The sequence below is a fragment of the Oncorhynchus keta genome, chromosome 19, assembly GCF_023373465.1.
Source record: "Oncorhynchus keta strain PuntledgeMale-10-30-2019 chromosome 19, Oket_V2, whole genome shotgun sequence".
NCBI classification, from domain to species: Eukaryota; Metazoa; Chordata; class Actinopteri; order Salmoniformes; family Salmonidae; genus Oncorhynchus; species Oncorhynchus keta.
The window spans coordinates 69,141,177-69,153,721 of NC_068439.1; the positions used below are offsets into that span (position 1 = coordinate 69,141,177).

The window sequence follows — 12,545 nt, forward strand, 5'->3', positions numbered from 1 at the left end:
CATGATACATTTGAACATCCATGCACAAACTTCATGTTAATATTTTGACTGTACTGTCTTTCAGGGAACTGCAGACCAGAATGGATGGGGAAAGTACATCTTGTAGCTAGCTGCTGTAAGTGTCTGCTAGTTTTGTGCAAACTCGTTGCAAGATTGTATTAAGGATGAACCTATCCCGAACCTGATTCCTGTAAGATTGACAACCCTATCGGATCTGACTTCTGAAATACCATTTGCAGATATCTGATACCACAGTTGAACATGCACCAGGGTTTAATGTGAAATTTCATCTTACTGTTTTCAGATATGCAGACCAGAAATGGAAACACCAGAACATGGCTTCCTGTAACGCCTGTAAGAATCTGTTGTCTACTCCTTTTTTTTGTATTAAGGATGAACCTATCCCGAACCTGATTCCTGTAAGATTGACAACCCTGTCGGATCTGACTTCTGAAATACAATTGGCATAATTGATCATGATACATTTGAACATCCATGCACAAACTTCATGTTAATATTTTGACTGTACTGTCTTTCAGGGAACTGCAGACCAGAATGGATGGGGAAAGTACATCTTGTAGCTAGCTAGCTGTAAGTGTCTGCTAGTTTTGTGCAAACTCGTTGCAAGATTGTATTAAGGATGAACCTATCCCGAACCTGATTCCTGTAAGATTGACAACCCTGTCGGATCTGACTTCTGAAATACAATTGGCATAATTGATCATGATACATTTGAACATCCATGCACAAACTTCATGTTAATATTTTGACTGTACTGTCTTTCAGGGAACTGCAGACCAGAATGGATGGGGAAAGTACATCTTGTAGCTAGCTGTAAGTGTCTGCTAGTTTTGTGCAAACTCGTTGCAAGATTGTATTAAGGATGAACCTATCCCGAACCTGATTCCTGTAAGATTGACAACCCTGTCGGATCTGACTTCTGAAATACAATTGGCATAATTGATCATGATACATTTGAACATCCATGCACAAAAAGTTAATGGTAATTTTTTTTACCCATACTGTCTTTCAGGAAACTGCAGACCAGAATGGATGAGAAAAATACAGTCTGTGCTAACAACTGTAAGTGTCTGCTAGTTTTGTGCAAACTCGTTGCAAGATTGTATTAAGGATGAACCTATCCCGAACCTGATTCCTGTAAGATTGACAACCCTGTCGGATCTGACTTCTGAAATACAATTGGCATAATTGATCATGATACATTTGAACATCCATGCACAAACTTCATGTTAATATTTTGACTGTACTGTCTTTCAGGGAACTGCAGACCAGAATGGATGGGGAAAGTACATCTTGTAGCTAGCTAGCTGTAAGTGTCTGCTAGTTTTGTGCAAACTCGTTGCAAGATTGTATTAAGGATGAACCTATCCCGAACCTGATTCCTGTAAGATTGACAACCCTGTCGGATCTGACTTCTGAAATACAATTGGCATAATTGATCATGATACATTTGAACATCCATGCACAAACTTCATGTTAATATTTTGACTGTACTGTCTTTCAGGGAACTGCAGACCAGAATGGATGGGGAAAGTACATCTTGTAGCTAGCTGCTGTAAGTGTCTGCTAGTTTTGTGCAAACTCGTTGCAAGATTGTATTAAGGATGAACCTATCCCGAACCTGATTCCTGTAAGATTGACAACCCTGTCGGATCTGACTTCTGAAATACAATTGGCATAATTGATCATGATACATTTGAACATCCATGCACAATAAAGTTAATGGTATTTTTTTTCCCCATACTGTCTTTCAGGAAACTGCAGACCAGACATGGATGAGAAAAATACAGTCTGTCGCTAACAACTGTAAGTGTCTGCTAGTTTTGTGCAAACTCGTTGCAAGATTGTATTAAGGATGAACCTATCCCGAACCTGATTCCTGTAAGATTGACAACCCTGTCGGATCTGACTTCTGAAATACAATTGGCATAATTGATCATGATACATTTGAACATCCATGCACAAACTTCATGTTAATATTTTGACTGTACTGTCTTTCAGGGAACTGCAGACCAGAATGGATGGGGAAAGTACATCTTGTAGCTAGCTGTAAGTATCTGTTAGTTTTGTGCAAACTCGTTGCAAGATTGTATTAAGGATGAACCTATCCCGAACCTGATTTCTGTAAGATTGACAACCCTATTGGATCTGACTTCTGAAATACCATTTGCAGATATCTGATACCACAGTTGAACATGCACCAGGGTTTAATGTGAAACTGTTCATCTTACCGTTTTTCAGATATGCAGACCAGAAATGGAATCCTCTACACCAGAACATGGCTTCCTGTAACGCCTGTAAGAATCTGTTGTCTACTCCTACTTTTTTGCAAAGATTGTATTAAGGATGAACCTATCCCGAACCTGATTCCTGTAAGATTGACAACCCTGTCGGATCTGACTTCTGAAATACAATTGGCATAATTGATCATGATACATTTGAACATCCATGCACAAATTTCATGTTAATATTTTGACTGTACTGTCTTTCAGGGAACTGCAGACCAGAATGGATGGGGAAAGTACATCTTGTAGCTAGCTGTAAGTGTCTGCTAGTTTTGTGCAAACTCGTTGCAAGATTGTATTAAGGATGAACCTATCCCGAACCTGATTCCTGTAAGATTGACAACCCTGTCGGATCTGACTTCTGAAATACAATTGGCATAATTGATCATGATACATTTGAACATCCATGCACAAATTTCATGTTAATATTTTGACTGTACTGTCTTTCAGGGAACTGCAGACCAGAATGGATGGGGAAAGTACATCTTGTAGCTAGCTGTAAGTGTCTGCTAGTTTTGTGCAAACTCGTTGCAAGATTGTATTAAGGATGAACCTATCCCGAACCTGATTCCTGTAAGATTGACAACCCTGTCGGATCTGACTTCTGAAATACTACAATTGGCATAATTCATCATGATACATTTGAACATCCATGCACAATAAAGTTAATGGTATTTTTTTTTCTTCCATACTGTCTTTCAGGAAACTGCAGACCAGACATGGATGAGAAAAATACAGTCTGTCGCTAACAACTGTAAGTGTCTGCTAGTTTTGTGCAAACTCGTTGCAAGATTGTATTAAGGATGAACCTATCCCGAACCTGATTCCTGTAAGATTGACAACCCTGTCGGATCTGACTTCTGAAATACAATTGGCATAATTGATCATGATACATTTGAACATCCATGCACAAACTTCATGTTAATATTTTGACTGTACTGTCTTTCAGGGAACTGCAGACCAGAATGGATGGGGAAAGTACATCTTGTAGCTAGCTGTAAGTGTCTGCTAGTTTTGTGCAAACTCGTTGCAAGATTGTATTAAGGATGAACCTATCCCGAACCTGATTTCTGTAAGATTGACAACCCTGTTGGATCTGACTTCTGAAATACCATTTGCAGATATCTGATACCACAGTTGAACATGCACAGGGTTTAATGTGAAACTGTTCATCTTTTGACCGTTTTTCAGATATGCAGACCAGAAATGGAATCCTCTACACCAGAACATGGCTTCCTGTAACGCCTGTAAGAATCTGTTGTCTACTCCTACTTTTTGCAAAGATTGTATTAAGGATGAACCTATCCCGAACCTGATTCCTGTAAGATTGACAACCCTGTCGGATCTGACTTCTGAAATACAATTGGCATAATTGATCATGATACATTTGAACATCCATGCACAAACTTCATGTTAATATTTTGACTGTACTGTCTTTCAGGGAACTGCAGACCAGAATGGATGGGGAAAGTACATCTTGTAGCTAGCTGTGTAAGTGTCTGCTAGTTTTGTGCAAACTCGTTGCAAGATTGTATTAAGGATGAACCTATCCCGAACCTGATTCCTGTAAGATTGACAACCCTGTCGGATCTGACTTCTGAAATACAATTGGCATAATTGATCATGATACATTTGAACATCCATGCACAATAAAGTTAATGGTATTTTTTTTTCTGTACTGTCTTTCAGGAAACTGCAGACCAGACATGGATGAGGGAAAGTACAGTCTGTCGCTAACAACTGTAAGTGTCTGCTAGTTTTGTGCAAACTCGTTGCAAGATTGTATTAAGGATGAACCTATCCCGAACCTGATTCCTGTAAGATTGACAACCCTGTCGGATCTGACTTCTGAAATACAATTGGCATAATTGATCATGATACATTTGAACATCCATGCACAAACTTCATGTTAATATTTTGACTGTACTGTCTTTCAGGGAACTGCAGACCAGAATGGATGGGGAAAGTACATCTTGTAGCTAGCTAGCTGTAAGTGTCTGCTAGTTTTGTGCAAACTCGTTGCAAGATTGTATTAAGGATGAACCTATCCCGAACCTGATTCCTGTAAGATTGACAACCCTGTCGGATCTGACTTCTGAAATACAATTGGCATAATTGATCATGATACATTTGAACATCCATGCACAAACTTCATGTTAATATTTTGACTGTACTGTCTTTCAGGGAACTGCAGACCAGAATGGATGGGGAAAGTACATCTTGTAGCTAGCTGTAAGTATCTGTTAGTTTTGTGCAAACTCGTTGCAAGATTGTATTAAGGATGAACCTATCCCGAACCTGATTTCTGTAAGATTGACAACCCTATTGGATCTGACTTCTGAAATACCATTTGCAGATATCTGATACCACAGTTGAACATGCACCAGGGTTTAATGTGAAACTGTTCATCTTACCGTTTTTCAGATATGCAGACCAGAAATGGAATCCTCTACACCAGAACATGGCTTCCTGTAACGCCTGTAAGAATTTGTTGTCTACTCCTACTTTTTTGCAAAGATTGTATTAAGGATGAACCTATCCCGAACCTGATTCCTGTAAGATTGACAACCCTGTCGGATCTGACTTCTGAAATACAATTGGCATAATTGATCATGATACATTTGAACATCCATGCACAAACTTCATGTTAATATTTTGACTGTACTGTCTTTCAGGGAACTGCAGACCAGAATGGATGGGGAAAGTACATCTTGTAGCTAGCTAGCTGTAAGTGTCTGCTAGTTTTGTGCAAACTCGTTGCAAGATTGTATTAAGGATGAACCTATCCCGAACCTGATTCCTGTAAGATTGACAACCCTGTCGGATCTGACTTCTGAAATACAATTGGCATAATTGATCATGATACATTTGAACATCCATGCACAATAAAGTTAATGGTATTTTTTTTTTTAACCATACTGTCTTTCAGGAAACTGCAGACCAGACATGGATGAGAAAATACAGTCTGTCGCTAACAACTGTAAGTGTCTGCTAGTTTTGTGCAAACTCGTTGCAAGATTGTATTAAGGATGAACCTATCCCGAACCTGATTCCTGTAAGATTGACAACCCTGTCGGATCTGACTTCTGAAATACAATTGGCATAATTGATCATGATACATTTGAACATCCATGCACAAACTTCATGTTAATATTTTGACTGTACTGTCTTTCAGGGAACTGCAGACCAGAATGGATGGGGAAAGTACATCTTGTAGCTAGCTGTAAGTATCTGTTAGTTTTGTGCAAACTCGTTGCAAGATTGTATTAAGGATGAACCTATCCCGAACCTGATTCCTGTAAGATTGACAACCCTATTGGATCTGACTTCTGAAATACCATTTGCAGATATCTGATACCACAGTTGAACATGCACCAGGGTTTAATGTGAAACTGTTCATCTTACCGTTTTCAGATATGCAGACCAGAAATGGAATCCTCTACACCAGAACATGGCTTCCTGTAACGCCTGTAAGAATCTGTTGTCTACTCCTACTTTTTGCAAAGATTGTATTAAGGATGAACCTATCCCGAACCTGATTCCTGTAAGATTGACAACCCTGTCGGATCTGACTTCTGAAATACAATTGGCATAATTGATCATGATACATTTGAACATCCATGCACAAACTTCATGTTAATATTTTGACTGTACTGTCTTTCAGGGAACTGCAGACCAGAATGGATGGGGAAAGTACATCTTGTAGCTAGCTGCTAAGTGTCTGCTAGTTTTGTGCAAACTCGTTGCAAGATTGTATTAAGGATGAACCTATCCCGAACCTGATTCCTGTAAGATTGACAACCCTGTCGGATCTGACTTCTGAAATACCATTTGCAGATATCTGATACCACAGTTGAACATGCACCAGGGTTTAATGTGAAACTGTTCATCTTACCGTTTTTCAGATATGCAGACCAGAAATGGAATCCTCTACACCAGAACATGGCTTCCTGCTAACGCTGTAAGAATCTGTTGTCTACTCCTACTTTTTGCAAAGATTGTATTAAGGATGAACCTATCCCGAACCTGATTCCTGTAAGATTGACAACCCTGTCGGATCTGACTTCTGAAATACAATTGGCATAATTGATCATGATACATTTGAACATCCATGCACAAACTTTCATGTTAATATTTTGACTGTACTGTCTTTCAGGGAACTGCAGACCAGAATGGATGGGGAAAGTACATCTTGTAGCTAGCTGTGTAAGTGTCTGCTAGTTTTGTGCAAACTCGTTGCAAGATTGTATTAAGGATGAACCTATCCCGAACCTGATTACTGTAAGATTGACAACCCTGTCGGATCTGACTTCTGAAATACAATTGGCATAATTGATCATGATACATTTGAACATCCATGCACAATAAAGTTAATGGTATTTTTTTTCTTCCCATACTGTCTTTCAGGAAACTGCAGACCAGACATGGATGAGAAAAATACAGTCTGTCGCTAACAACTGTTAGTGTCTGCTAGTTTTGTGCAAACTCGTTGCAAGATTGTATTAAGGATGAACCTATCCCGAACCTGATTCCTGTAAGATTGACAACCCTGTCGGATCTGACTTCTGAAATACAATTGGCATAATTGATCATGATACATTTGAACATCCATGCACAAATTTCATGTTAATATTTTGACTGTACTGTCTTTCAGGGAACTGCAGACCAGAATGGATGGGGAAAGTACATCTTGTAGCTAGCTGTAAGTGTCTGCTAGTTTTGTGCAAACTCGTTGCAAGATTGTATTAAGGATGAACCTATCCCGAACCTGATTCCTGTAAGATTGACAACCCTGTCGGATCTGACTTCTGAAATACAATTGGCATAATTGATCATGATACATTTGAACATCCATGCACAAATTTCATGTTAATATTTTTTTTACTGTACTGTCTTTCAGGGAACTGCAGACCAGAATGGATGGGGAAAATACATCTTGCTAGCTAGCTGTAAGTGTCTGCTAGTTTTGTTTTGCAAGATTGTATTAAGGATGAACCTATCCCGAACCTGATTCCTGTAAGATTGACAACCCTGTCGGATCTGACTTCTGAAATACAATTGGCATAATTGATCATGATACATTTGAACATCCATGCACAAACTTCATGTTAATATTTTGACTGTACTGTCTTTCAGGGAACTGCAGACCAGAATGGATGGGGAAAGTACATCTTGTAGCTAGCTGTAAGTGTCTGCTAGTTTTGTGCAAACTCGTTGCAAGATTGTATTAAGGATGAACCTATCCCGAACCTGATTCCTGTAAGATTGACAACCCTGTCGGATCTGACTTCTGAAATACCATTTGCAGATATCTGATACCACAGTTGAACATGCACCAGGGTTTAATGTGAAACTGTTCATCTTACCGTTTTCAGGGATCTAGACCAGAAATGGAATCCTCTACACCAGAACATGGCTTCCTGTAACGCCTGTAAGAATCTTTGTCAAACTTTTTGCAAAGATTGTATTAAGGATGAACCTATCCCGAACCTGATTCCTGTAAGATTGACAACCCTGTCGGATCTGACTTCTGAAATACAATTGGCATAATTGATCATGATACATTTGAACATCCATGCACAATAAAGTTAATGGTATTTTTTTTTCCCATACTGTCTTTCAGGAAACTGCAGACCAGACATGGATGAGAAAAATACAGTCTGTCGCTAACAACTGTAAGTGTCTGCTAGTTTTGTGCAAACTCGTTGCAAGATTGTATTAAGGATGAACCTATCCCGAACCTGATTCCTGTAAGATTGACAACCCTGTCGGATCTGACTTCTGAAATACAATTGGCATAATTGATCATGATACATTTGAACATCCATGCACAATAAAGTTAATGGTCATTTTTTTTTTACCATACTGTCTTTCAGGTAACTGCAGACCAGACATGGATGAGAAAAATACAGTCTGTAGCTAACAACTGTAAGTGTCTGCTAGTTTTGTGCAAACTCGTTGCAAGATTGTATTAAGGATGAACCTATCCCGAACCTGATTCCTGTAAGATTGACAACCCTGTCGGATCTGACTTCTGAAATACAATTGGCATAATTGATCATGATACATTTGAACATCCATGCACAAAAAGTTCATGTTAATATTTTGACTGTACTGTCTTTCAGGGAACTGCAGACCAGAATGGATGGGAAAAGTACATCTTGTAGCTAGCTGTAAGTGTCTGCTAGTTTTGTGCAAACTCGTTGCAAGATTGTATTAAGGATGAACCTATCCCGAACCTGATTCCTGTAAGATTGACAACCCTGTCGGATCTGACTTCTGAAATACAATTGGCATAATTGATCATGATACATTTGAACATCCATGCACAATAAAGTTAATGGTCATTTTTTTTTTACCATACTGTCTCAGGTAACTGCAGACCAGACATGGATGAGAAAAATACAGTCTGTAGCTAACAACTGTAAGTGTCTGCTAGTTTTGTGCAAACTCGTTGCAAGATTGTATTAAGGATGAACCTATCCCGAACCTGATTCCTGTAAGATTGACAACCCTGTCGGATCTGACTTCTGAAATACAATTGGCATAATTGATCATGATACATTTGAACATCCATGCACAAATTTCATGTTAATATTTTGACTGTACTGTCTTTCAGGGAACTGCAGACCAGAATGGATGGGGAAAGTACATCTTGTAGCTAGCTGTAAGTGTCTGCTAGTTTTGTGCAAACTCGTTGCAAGATTGTATTAAGGATGAACCTATCCCGAACCTGATTCCTGTAAGATTGACAACCCTATTGGATCTGACTTCTGAAATACCATTTGCAGATATCTGATACCACAGTTGAACATGCACCAGGGTTTAATGTGAAACTGTTCATCTTACCGTTTTTCAGATATGCAGACCAGAAATGGAATCCTCTACACCAGAACATGGCTTCCTGTATCGCCTGTAAGATTCTGTTGTCTACTCCTACTTTTTTGCAAAGATTGTACCTATCCCGAACCTGATTCCTGTAAGATTGACAACCCTGTCGGATCTGACTTCTGAAATACTACAATTGGCATAATTCATCATGATACATTTGAACATCCATGCACAATAAAGTTAATGGTATTTTTTTTTTTTTCATACTGTCTTTCAGGAAACTGCAGACCAGACATGGATGAGAAAAATACAGTCTGTCGCTAACAACTGTAAGTGTCTGCTAGTTTTGTGCAAACTCGTTGCAAGATTGTATTAAGGATGAACCTATCCCGAACCTGATTCCTGTAAGATTGACAACCCTGTCGGATCTGACTTCTGAAATACAATTGGCATAATTGATCATGATACTTTTGAACATCCATGCACAAACTTCATGTTAATATTTTGACTGTACTGTCTTTCAGGGAACTGCAGACCAGAATGGATGGGGAAAGTACATCTTGTAGCAAGCTAGCTGTAAGTATCTGTTAGTTTTGTGCAAACTCTTTGCAAGATTGTATTAAGGATGAACCTATCCCAAACCTGATTCCTGTAAGATTGACAACCCTGTCGGATCTGACATGTGTAACAGTATAACTTTATACCGTCCCCTCGCCCATACCCGGGCGCGAACCAGCGACCCTCTGCACACATCAACAGCAGTCACCCACGAAGCGTCGTTACCCATCGCTCCACAAAAGCCGCGGCCCTTGCAGAGCAAGGGGAACTTCTACTTCAAGGTCTCAGAGCAAGTGACGTCACTGATTGAAACGCTATTTAGCGCCCACCGCTAACTAAGCTAGCCGTTTCACATCCGTTACACATGCACAATAAAGTTAATGGTATTTTTTTTTTTACCATACTGTCCTTCAGGTAACTTCAGATCAGAAATGGATGGTAAAAATACAAACTGTAGCTAACAACTAAGTATCTTCTAGGTTTGTGTAAGAGTGACAACCCTTTCGGATCTGACCTTTTTTGTCATTATTGTTATTTTTTTACCCCCTTTTCTCCCCAATTTCGTGATATACAATTACGCTGCAACTCCGTCGGGAGATGGATATCGTTCAACTGATGACCGTGGTCAGCCTGCAGGTGCCAGGCCCCACCACAAGGAGTCGCTAGAGTGCAATGAGCCAAGTAAAGCTCCCCTGGCCAAACCCTGCCCTAACCCTGATGATGTTTTGCCCTTTGTGCACAGCCCTATGGGACTCCCTGTCATGGCCGGTTGTAACACAGCCTGGGATCGAACCCCTGTCTGTAGTGACTCCTCTGTCTGCTCTGAACCCCTGTCTGTTGTGAAGCCTCAGACTGCTGCGCCACTCAGGAGTCCCCAATTTGCAGATTTCTGGTGTCACATTTTAACATGCAAAAGGGTGTATTGTTAAATCATTTTCCTGGTTGTCTTTCAGGGCACTGCTCGTCGTGACTCCATTCTTCCAAATTGTCTCGTTGACTAGCGACGCCTGGGCTTCAAGGTTGGGGGACAGCAGACCAGAAAAGGACAGTGTTACACTTGCATTTTGTGAAGTTGTTGCAAGATTGTATTTAGGATGACACTATCCCGAACATGATTGACAACACTGTCAGACCTGACTTCTGAAATGCAATTTGCAACCAAATGTGTTAGCAGGATTATGGGGAGAATAGCTTTATAAAGGTTGTAACAAGGTGTTTTCTTTCATTTATTTAATTCCTAGTGACTGTCTTCGCAAGGGTCATTGTGATCTTTATCATACAATGGAGCTGGCCATCACTACAAATGTGGAGACCGCATTATTGCCTTTTCATTTACAAGTAACTGGATGTTTGAATTTAATAAAGATAATTTAAATGCATTCAGTCTTTCGTTTTTGTTTCACTGCATAGGCTTTTGTCCCAGCTCATTTGGGTGTGAATGATGGCCTGTGGAATCTAATGCGTCATAATGTCAGATCTCATAATCACAGTATCAGTATGTCATTGTTAAATATTTATTCTTTAAATATCAATTATCTAAAGATTAGATCTTATTTTCTAAGAAAAACTGCATGTTCAATTTCTTAGTGGTATGACAGCAGCTATTAAAAAAAAAAAAAAGTTTTCACTTGGTAAATCAGGAACAAATTCTTGTTTACAATGACGGCCTATCCCGGCCAAACCCTACACGTACGACGCTGGGCCAATTTTGCGCTGCCCTGTGCTCTATAATGAATTTGGCCTAATTTAAGTAATTTTATCATTTGAGAGAATGGGGTAAGACTGCTCTGCTGAGGTAAGGTCTGACTCAACTTTGAGTAACGTTAGATGTAAAATACTTTGCATGTGGCTTTCTCAACATGGACCTTATCAATCAAAACATGTTAAACGGGGGAAAGTATCCCACAGCATGGCTTACTGACCACAACATGGAGATCCACAAGACAGACTATTATTTGTTATGGGTGCATTTGTCTTATCACCTCCACCGAGGACCTTACCATTAGCGACTGGAACAAGCTGCAACAAACACTCAAACTGGACAGTTTTATCTCAATCTCTTCATTCAAAGACTCAATCATGGACACTCTTACTGACAGTTGTGGCTGCTTGGTGTGATGTATATTTGTCTCTACCTTCTTGCCGTTGTCTGTGCCCAATAATGTTTGTACCCTGTTTTGTGCTGCTACCATGCTATGTTGTCATCTTAGGTCTCTCTTTATGTAGTGTTGTGATGTGTCTTATTTTTAATTCATTTTTATTCTTAATCCCAGCCCCAGTCCCCGCTGGAGGCCTTTTGCCTGGCCGTCATTGTAAATAATAATTTGTTCTTAACTGACTTGCCTAGTTAAATAATTAACTCTGGAGGAGATGGTGTTGCACTTGGAGCAAGTGGTCATGAAGTGCAGGAATTTTTATTTTATTTTATTTCACCTTTATTTAACCAGGTAGGCTAGTTGAGAACAAGTTCTCATTTGCAACTGCGACCTGGCCAAGATAAAGCATAGCAGTGTGAACAGACAACACAGAGTTACACATGGAGTAAACAATTAGCAAGTCAATAACACAGTAGAAAAAAATGGGCAGTCTATATACAATGTGTGCAAAAGGCATGAGGAGGTAGGCGAATAATACAATTTTGCAGATTAACACTGGAGTGATAAATGATCAGATGGGCATGTAGAGATATTGGTGTGCAAAAGAGCAGAAAAGTAAATAAATTAAAACAGTATAAAAACAGTATGGGAATGAGGTAGGTGAAAAAGGGTGAGCTATTTACCTATAGACTATGTACAGCTGCAGCGATCGGTTAGCTGCTCGGATAGCTGATGTTTGAAGTTGGTGAGGGAG

General features: G+C 39.6%; 1 long non-coding RNA gene and 38 other non-coding genes across 44 annotated transcripts in view; all 39 read left to right on the forward strand.

Moving 5' to 3' along the window:
* The window catches only part of LOC118397822 (uncharacterized), a 39,041-nt gene extending 27,967 nt beyond the window's left edge, over nt 1–11,074 (forward strand). The window contains exons 10-19 of one of the 6 annotated variants that reach the window (XR_008071218.1): nt 2,263–2,318; nt 3,498–3,553; nt 4,731–4,786; nt 5,721–5,776; nt 7,930–7,981; nt 8,679–8,730; nt 9,166–9,221; nt 9,415–9,466; nt 9,662–9,713; nt 10,649–11,074. This is a non-coding gene — a long non-coding RNA (uncharacterized LOC118397822). Of the gene's footprint in view, nt 1–2,262; nt 2,319–3,497; nt 3,554–4,730; nt 4,787–5,257; nt 5,287–5,720; nt 5,777–6,714; nt 6,766–7,693; nt 7,738–7,929; nt 7,982–8,182; nt 8,235–8,678; nt 8,731–9,165; nt 9,222–9,414; nt 9,467–9,661; nt 9,714–10,648 lie in introns of those variants that run through there. The other 5 variants (XR_008071221.1, XR_008071223.1, XR_008071222.1 and 2 more) reach the window with 5 other exon arrangements.
* LOC127909765 (small nucleolar RNA SNORD50) lies at nt 157–228 on the forward strand. The gene has a single exon (XR_008072360.1). It is a non-coding gene; the product is annotated as a small nucleolar RNA SNORD50 (small nucleolar RNA).
* LOC127909722 (small nucleolar RNA SNORD50) lies at nt 386–457 on the forward strand. Its single transcript, XR_008072316.1, has one exon. It is a non-coding gene; the product is annotated as a small nucleolar RNA SNORD50 (small nucleolar RNA).
* Nucleotides 633–704, forward strand: LOC127909723 (small nucleolar RNA SNORD50). Its single transcript, XR_008072317.1, has one exon. It is a non-coding gene; the product is annotated as a small nucleolar RNA SNORD50 (small nucleolar RNA).
* LOC127909724 (small nucleolar RNA SNORD50) lies at nt 876–947 on the forward strand. The gene has a single exon (XR_008072318.1). It is a non-coding gene; the product is annotated as a small nucleolar RNA SNORD50 (small nucleolar RNA).
* Nucleotides 1,125–1,196, forward strand: LOC127909725 (small nucleolar RNA SNORD50). The gene has a single exon (XR_008072319.1). It is a non-coding gene; the product is annotated as a small nucleolar RNA SNORD50 (small nucleolar RNA).
* On the forward strand, nt 1,372–1,443 carry LOC127909726 (small nucleolar RNA SNORD50). The gene has a single exon (XR_008072320.1). It is a non-coding gene; the product is annotated as a small nucleolar RNA SNORD50 (small nucleolar RNA).
* Nucleotides 1,618–1,689, forward strand: LOC127909727 (small nucleolar RNA SNORD50). The gene has a single exon (XR_008072321.1). It is a non-coding gene; the product is annotated as a small nucleolar RNA SNORD50 (small nucleolar RNA).
* Nucleotides 1,869–1,940, forward strand: LOC127909728 (small nucleolar RNA SNORD50). The gene has a single exon (XR_008072322.1). It is a non-coding gene; the product is annotated as a small nucleolar RNA SNORD50 (small nucleolar RNA).
* Nucleotides 2,112–2,183, forward strand: LOC127909780 (small nucleolar RNA SNORD50). Its single transcript, XR_008072375.1, has one exon. It is a non-coding gene; the product is annotated as a small nucleolar RNA SNORD50 (small nucleolar RNA).
* On the forward strand, nt 2,360–2,431 carry LOC127909729 (small nucleolar RNA SNORD50). Its single transcript, XR_008072323.1, has one exon. It is a non-coding gene; the product is annotated as a small nucleolar RNA SNORD50 (small nucleolar RNA).
* On the forward strand, nt 2,603–2,674 carry LOC127909730 (small nucleolar RNA SNORD50). The gene has a single exon (XR_008072324.1). It is a non-coding gene; the product is annotated as a small nucleolar RNA SNORD50 (small nucleolar RNA).
* LOC127909731 (small nucleolar RNA SNORD50) lies at nt 2,846–2,917 on the forward strand. The gene has a single exon (XR_008072325.1). It is a non-coding gene; the product is annotated as a small nucleolar RNA SNORD50 (small nucleolar RNA).
* Nucleotides 3,102–3,173, forward strand: LOC127909732 (small nucleolar RNA SNORD50). The gene has a single exon (XR_008072326.1). It is a non-coding gene; the product is annotated as a small nucleolar RNA SNORD50 (small nucleolar RNA).
* Nucleotides 3,345–3,416, forward strand: LOC127909756 (small nucleolar RNA SNORD50). The gene has a single exon (XR_008072351.1). It is a non-coding gene; the product is annotated as a small nucleolar RNA SNORD50 (small nucleolar RNA).
* LOC127909733 (small nucleolar RNA SNORD50) lies at nt 3,594–3,665 on the forward strand. The gene has a single exon (XR_008072327.1). It is a non-coding gene; the product is annotated as a small nucleolar RNA SNORD50 (small nucleolar RNA).
* LOC127909734 (small nucleolar RNA SNORD50) lies at nt 3,839–3,910 on the forward strand. Its single transcript, XR_008072328.1, has one exon. It is a non-coding gene; the product is annotated as a small nucleolar RNA SNORD50 (small nucleolar RNA).
* Nucleotides 4,090–4,161, forward strand: LOC127909735 (small nucleolar RNA SNORD50). The gene has a single exon (XR_008072329.1). It is a non-coding gene; the product is annotated as a small nucleolar RNA SNORD50 (small nucleolar RNA).
* Nucleotides 4,337–4,408, forward strand: LOC127909736 (small nucleolar RNA SNORD50). The gene has a single exon (XR_008072330.1). It is a non-coding gene; the product is annotated as a small nucleolar RNA SNORD50 (small nucleolar RNA).
* On the forward strand, nt 4,580–4,651 carry LOC127909781 (small nucleolar RNA SNORD50). The gene has a single exon (XR_008072376.1). It is a non-coding gene; the product is annotated as a small nucleolar RNA SNORD50 (small nucleolar RNA).
* On the forward strand, nt 4,828–4,899 carry LOC127909737 (small nucleolar RNA SNORD50). The gene has a single exon (XR_008072331.1). It is a non-coding gene; the product is annotated as a small nucleolar RNA SNORD50 (small nucleolar RNA).
* On the forward strand, nt 5,075–5,146 carry LOC127909738 (small nucleolar RNA SNORD50). Its single transcript, XR_008072332.1, has one exon. It is a non-coding gene; the product is annotated as a small nucleolar RNA SNORD50 (small nucleolar RNA).
* Nucleotides 5,328–5,399, forward strand: LOC127909739 (small nucleolar RNA SNORD50). Its single transcript, XR_008072333.1, has one exon. It is a non-coding gene; the product is annotated as a small nucleolar RNA SNORD50 (small nucleolar RNA).
* LOC127909757 (small nucleolar RNA SNORD50) lies at nt 5,571–5,642 on the forward strand. Its single transcript, XR_008072352.1, has one exon. It is a non-coding gene; the product is annotated as a small nucleolar RNA SNORD50 (small nucleolar RNA).
* LOC127909740 (small nucleolar RNA SNORD50) lies at nt 5,817–5,888 on the forward strand. Its single transcript, XR_008072334.1, has one exon. It is a non-coding gene; the product is annotated as a small nucleolar RNA SNORD50 (small nucleolar RNA).
* LOC127909741 (small nucleolar RNA SNORD50) lies at nt 6,061–6,132 on the forward strand. Its single transcript, XR_008072336.1, has one exon. It is a non-coding gene; the product is annotated as a small nucleolar RNA SNORD50 (small nucleolar RNA).
* On the forward strand, nt 6,308–6,379 carry LOC127909742 (small nucleolar RNA SNORD50). The gene has a single exon (XR_008072337.1). It is a non-coding gene; the product is annotated as a small nucleolar RNA SNORD50 (small nucleolar RNA).
* Nucleotides 6,554–6,625, forward strand: LOC127909776 (small nucleolar RNA SNORD50). Its single transcript, XR_008072371.1, has one exon. It is a non-coding gene; the product is annotated as a small nucleolar RNA SNORD50 (small nucleolar RNA).
* On the forward strand, nt 6,807–6,878 carry LOC127909743 (small nucleolar RNA SNORD50). Its single transcript, XR_008072338.1, has one exon. It is a non-coding gene; the product is annotated as a small nucleolar RNA SNORD50 (small nucleolar RNA).
* Nucleotides 7,050–7,121, forward strand: LOC127909744 (small nucleolar RNA SNORD50). Its single transcript, XR_008072339.1, has one exon. It is a non-coding gene; the product is annotated as a small nucleolar RNA SNORD50 (small nucleolar RNA).
* LOC127909745 (small nucleolar RNA SNORD50) lies at nt 7,289–7,360 on the forward strand. The gene has a single exon (XR_008072340.1). It is a non-coding gene; the product is annotated as a small nucleolar RNA SNORD50 (small nucleolar RNA).
* Nucleotides 7,532–7,603, forward strand: LOC127909746 (small nucleolar RNA SNORD50). The gene has a single exon (XR_008072341.1). It is a non-coding gene; the product is annotated as a small nucleolar RNA SNORD50 (small nucleolar RNA).
* LOC127909747 (small nucleolar RNA SNORD50) lies at nt 7,772–7,843 on the forward strand. The gene has a single exon (XR_008072342.1). It is a non-coding gene; the product is annotated as a small nucleolar RNA SNORD50 (small nucleolar RNA).
* Nucleotides 8,023–8,094, forward strand: LOC127909748 (small nucleolar RNA SNORD50). Its single transcript, XR_008072343.1, has one exon. It is a non-coding gene; the product is annotated as a small nucleolar RNA SNORD50 (small nucleolar RNA).
* Nucleotides 8,276–8,347, forward strand: LOC127909749 (small nucleolar RNA SNORD50). Its single transcript, XR_008072344.1, has one exon. It is a non-coding gene; the product is annotated as a small nucleolar RNA SNORD50 (small nucleolar RNA).
* On the forward strand, nt 8,521–8,592 carry LOC127909750 (small nucleolar RNA SNORD50). Its single transcript, XR_008072345.1, has one exon. It is a non-coding gene; the product is annotated as a small nucleolar RNA SNORD50 (small nucleolar RNA).
* On the forward strand, nt 8,772–8,843 carry LOC127909751 (small nucleolar RNA SNORD50). The gene has a single exon (XR_008072346.1). It is a non-coding gene; the product is annotated as a small nucleolar RNA SNORD50 (small nucleolar RNA).
* LOC127909758 (small nucleolar RNA SNORD50) lies at nt 9,015–9,086 on the forward strand. Its single transcript, XR_008072353.1, has one exon. It is a non-coding gene; the product is annotated as a small nucleolar RNA SNORD50 (small nucleolar RNA).
* LOC127909752 (small nucleolar RNA SNORD50) lies at nt 9,508–9,579 on the forward strand. Its single transcript, XR_008072347.1, has one exon. It is a non-coding gene; the product is annotated as a small nucleolar RNA SNORD50 (small nucleolar RNA).
* Nucleotides 11,075–12,545: the final 1,471 nt, after the last annotated feature.